This window comes from Lygodium microphyllum, chromosome 7, assembly GCF_053477565.2.
Source record: "Lygodium microphyllum isolate KBCC chromosome 7, Lygodium_microphyllum_v1.1.10, whole genome shotgun sequence".
Lineage (NCBI taxonomy): Eukaryota > Viridiplantae > Streptophyta > Polypodiopsida > Schizaeales > Lygodiaceae > Lygodium > Lygodium microphyllum.
Window position 1 is genome coordinate 111,514,687 of NC_141141.1, and position 5,543 is coordinate 111,520,229.

Here is a 5,543-nt window from a genome sequence, read left to right on the forward strand (position 1 = left end):
AGAGCGAGAGAGAGTGAGTAGGTGAGTGAAGGACTTGAGGAACTACATATCCTTCTTTCTCTTCCTCCTCCTCGTCTTCTTCCCATGGTACTATCCAAACAATGAGAAGGTGAGAGCATGAGAGCGAGGGAGAGAGTGAGAAAGATTGAGAGTAAGACATCAATTGGGAGAAGATCTATTCTCCATCCTATTCTTCTTCTCCTTCTTTTCTATTCTCCTCTTGGCTTCTATCTTCTTGCTTCCTTTACCAATGCTTGCGAGTGAGAGAGATTGAGGACATGAGTGAAGGACTCAATGAAGTGAAGCAACTGATCCTTCTTCCTCTTCGTTGTCATCATCTTCTTCCCATCATACTCTCCAAACAATAATAAAGTGAGAGCATGAGAGTGACGGAGAGAGTGAGAGAGATTAAGAGTGAGAGATCAATCATGAGAAGCTCCATTCTCCATTCTCCATCCTTCTATTCTTCTCCTTCTTTTCTACTCTCCTCTTGGCTTGGAGTGGTTGTGGTAGATGGATCAAAGGAGGACTATCAACAAATTTAGAGGAGCCACACTTGAATCATGGAGCTTCTCAGAAAATCATATGGTGGATTAGACTTAACAAGTGTGGAGCACTATAGTGATGCTCACTGCATCCATTCTTGAATCATTCATTTTTTTAATTTTCATGGGAAGAGGAGAGAAAAAGGCAAATTGGAGCAAGAGTACAAACTACCTAGGTGAGAGATATCTTAAGTAAGAGAGAGAGGAAACACATGAAAGAATACATGTGCACCAAGTCCCATTATTGAGCTCTCTATCTTCTCATAGAGCCTAACATTTTGGTTCCACTATGGGGACTTGAATGGAATCTACTCTCTTGAGCTTTGCTCCACTCATACCTATGCCAAATAGAGGGTCTCATTGAGGATTCATGTAACCTCCTTGAGGACATTATCAAAAAGTAAACATGACCTCTAAGCCTTACCAAAATTGTGGCCCTAAGATGACCATGACTACTAACCCCTTAAGGTGACCATAGCTTTGACTAGCTATCCTAAGGTGACCATAGCTTGACCATGAGAGATGATTGATGATTGGTTGATTGATGAATAATGATACTTGGCCATGATTGGATTGCCACAACTCAAATGAATGTTTGATTACCACCACTATTACCACATCATCACACAATTGATGTGACTAACTATTGCTACATCACTACATGAGTACCTTCCGTAACATCACTACCATGACTAATGACTTGCTACCCCATTCTAATGACTAGTGACCTCTTGCCTACATGCAATGAAGTAGATTTTACCCCATGAGCCTTTGTAAAACCTTAAAAAACCTCTACCACTTAGATTAGAAAATGGAAGGTTTGACCTATTGAATGACCATGTTTGAGAAATTCCTTTGTGTTTCTTTGTTTCATTAGGAGTAGTTAAGTTAAATTTTGTGGTTAATGTAGGACTCCTTTATAGTGGTATTAGAACTTGACTTTGGTCAACAAAGCCATTTTCATGTCACTATCTAGTTAAAGACATTGATATAGGGACCTACAATTAGAAATTCGGTCACAAGGTTTGGTTACACCATAACCATGACTAGACAGGCTCTTCTACAACAAACCTTTGATAGACATGGCAAGATCTAGAGAAAATGGTGGATATCCTACCGTTGTAGTAGGTTGTGATAAATTTTAAGAGGCATTTTGAATAGAGGTAGAAAAATAAGGATCCATGGGACCTAGTTGAGACTATCTTTTCCACTACTTTTCTAAGATAGGGTTTTACCTTTCCTCTTTCAAGCTTCTTGAAAGCTTCCATGGAGTTGTAAGCTTGAAATCTCTTCATTCCCTTCTTACCCTCATTGATCATTAACTAAGGCTTCAATCACGTGATTCTTAACATCATAAGCTTGGCAAGGGACACCATATTGCAGAGGTTTAATCCAACATTTGTAGCAACATAAACAACATAGTTTGCACTAATCTTCAAGACTAGAATCACAAATTTCATCAATGAATATCCACTATGATTGTAATAGGGACCACATACTTGCTCATTACCACAACTCTTGTCATCTACATGGTCTATTGGAGCTACTATTTCATTCTATGGGCATCCTTCTTCATTCTTGAAACACTTTCAAATAGGGAAGCAACAAAAGACTCCTTCTTCAACATTTGAGCTTTAAAACGGTTCTATTCACTACCATTTAACCTAAGGACTATCATGCCTATCCTGCTTGGTTCCATTAATGTCATCTCTATTTTCAAGCACTAAACAATGCATTTTCATCATTTGAATGCCTAACCCTGACATTGACATGGTTGAGTGTTGTTCTTGAAAACTCTTGATTGAAAATATATCAAAGAAGGTAAGAGAAAGTTGTAAAAGTAGTAAGTCACTACTAATTGTAAGCCCTATCCCATTCCCTTCTATTTAGCCCTTATATCATTCGATTCCTTGCATAATATTGAAAATTTCAAAGATTCCTTTTAGCCTTACACTTCATTTCTATTTTATTAGTCTTAGAATGGATTTTCCATGTTCAATACTTGTGAGAAAAAAGCTAATACAAGGCAAGACAATAATACAATAGAGAAGTGACCCTTCCTTACTATTTAGGACCTTGAAGGGGTGCACAATCCAATCCCAGGATATACTTTGCCCACCCTCAATGATCTAGAGTCCAAGAAAACATTGTAGGTGTAGGTATCTCTGTGAAAGCCTATTAGAAAGAGGATATTAAAGTGGTTATAGGTGTGAAATAAGGCTAAAACATGGTGTTATCTTCTCTTGGATAGTTTTAGGAAATTGGTTTGAGAATTGTGCACAATGATTCTAATGGAAATTTGAAGTTATTAACCATAGAGGATCTCATCCTCTTTGTTTTAGATTAGAAATCTCATCATTTGGATATATGGATCAAGAGACGTCACTAAAATATTGGCAATTTATCACTTATGGCAGAGGACTAGAGATCTAGATATGCTCAAGCATGAGCAAAATTTCTAGTCGACTTTCTTAGATGGGCACAATGTATTCCTTTAAATCATGGGTAATGCTTATGGTTAGTTTTTTCCAATAAAATATTCAAATGGTGATAAATCTTATGGGCAGCCATCTTGTATATAGCATGGTTCTAATTAAGGTTCTAGGCAGTGTATATATGCATATGAGCAATTTCTTGCTAATGATTGTACCTATGAGCAAAGTTTCAATGGCTAGTTTGAGTATGGGCAGCCTTATGTTTGATATATATTTGATGACTATGATTACTTATATGGGTATTCATTTGTGAATAGTGACTACGAACCATCTTGATGATGGGCAGCCTACACATGAACTTGTGCATTGTGCTTATATGAGGCCAAGCAATGCAATGATAAATACTTTGTTTGTTGAAGAATTCTATAATGAATAAGAGGATGAAGAAGATGAAGAGGCTATAAGAGATTATGTTGAAGATAATATTCATAAGGATCAAAAGTAAGGAGGAAGATGAAGAGGAACAAGAAGAGGAAGATGACGAGGAGGAGGAAGAAGAATATGAAGCGAATAATGAAGAGTAAGATGAAGTGTATCTCGAATCTCATGAAGATATCAATTAGCCTACTAAAGAAGATTGTGAAAGCCATGTGGATCATGACAATGACCATACAAATGAAGAGATTAAAGAAAGTGATGAAGATGGGTTCATTAAAGACCATGCAAGATTCCATGATTTCAATGAGGAAGACTATGTGGAATTTAAATGAGAGGTTGAGTTTCCTTATGATCCAAGAGGAGTTGACATGATTTATGATTTTATTGAGGGCTATTATGATGAAGATGACTTCTTTAATGGATTTTTGTTTAATTCAAGAGGATTTTATGCTATCTTTTGGGCACATTCAACCACCATCTCTAGAAATCACATTGAATCCCTCAAAACAATGTAGTTATTAGGGGTCAATGTAGTGTGAATAGGTTGTTGTAATGAAACAAAAAAGAAGAGCTATGTGCTTCTCCATAGCCATAATTGCACATATTTGAGAAGGGGGAAAGATCCACCTCTCATACCTACAAAAGAGCAAACCACAAGCTAAAGAGCAAGCTAGATCAAATAAACTTTACTATAGAGAATCCTAAAATTTCCAAAAGGCTTTCTACAAACCATGATTGATAATAAAGCATCATTCTTGTACTCAAAACAATTAGAACAATGCCAATAAACAAGCTTGACTAGGTAGAATTCTGTAATATCCCTGCCGCGCTTTGCATGGGAACTCCTCCTCCCCCCCCCCCCCCCCCCTTTGACACTAAAAATTAATAGATTTTTTTTCCCCCATCCCCCCTACCATTGCCGAACAAGTGGCAAGGGGAAGGAGGATGACGACGACGCCAACACCAAGGAGGGAGAAGAAGTAGTTATCGATGTGGACGAGGATGATGACGAAGCAAGAGAAGAAGACGATCTTGATGATTGTGAGGGGGAGGCCATGTGGCCTGCCACCCCCAAGCCACCTCCGCAGACTGTCGCCATGCATCTGTGAGTGGCGGAGATACTACCACTCCACCTCCTCTCTCTGTTTCCTCCACCCAATAATAATACCCCCCAACACGTATAAACCCCCCCCCCCCGGGCTGCGATTGGGATTACTTCTCTCCTTCCACCCATTGCAAGGGAACGGCATGCCTTGGCAACACGACAGAGAGTGTGTGACAGAGAGAGAAAAGAGAGAGAACCTTCCAAGAAGGTTTTCCTTCTCTTTTCCTCCTTAGAGGGTGACCACACGTGATTATCCTTATCCACGTCCCCATGAGCTTATTTCCCCCTATTGTAAGAAGAAAGGAAAAGGCCTAAATGGCTTGGACACTGACCCAGAGAGGGAGAGAGAGAGGTATGTGGAGCTATTAAAGCCCCTAGCTTGAGGAGTTTGATGATCAAAGGACTTAACATCCAAGCACGGGAAGGACAAGCATGGAACCCAAGAGAAGCACTTCGAACCCAAAGCATCCAATTGCAAGTGTAACATCTATTCCACCCACATCGCAAGCTTTCCAGGTGCTATCTAACTCATTAAAGTAGGTTATCACATTAATAAGTTGGACCATGATTATCACTAGAGTTAGGTTGGATTGGGCTTCAAAGTTGGCAATATCATTCCTGGAACCAATTGATAAACCTATAACCTAGGTATTAATCCCTAAGGTTATTACACTCCTTGGGAGAAAAAAAGGCTATGGACTATATCATTCCTTGTAAAGCATTCAAATGGAATTGTTTTGGTTTATGTCAAAATATTTTTGACATTGTGAGATATACTTTGTTGCTAGTTAAAAGTAGATTGTTTTCCTTTACTCTCAATTGAGATGGGAGAACTCCTTGAGGGGGGAGAGTTTGCTTGTTCCAAGGCTTAACAGACATACAAGAGTTTACTTAGGACTAAAACTAGGGTGCCTTGAGATTCATCCTATAGCTACTATGTTTATCAACCTATTCAGGAATTGGGCTAGATATGAACAACAACAACTCTAGGCCTCAAAGGCAAGTAGAGAGCTCAAGGGA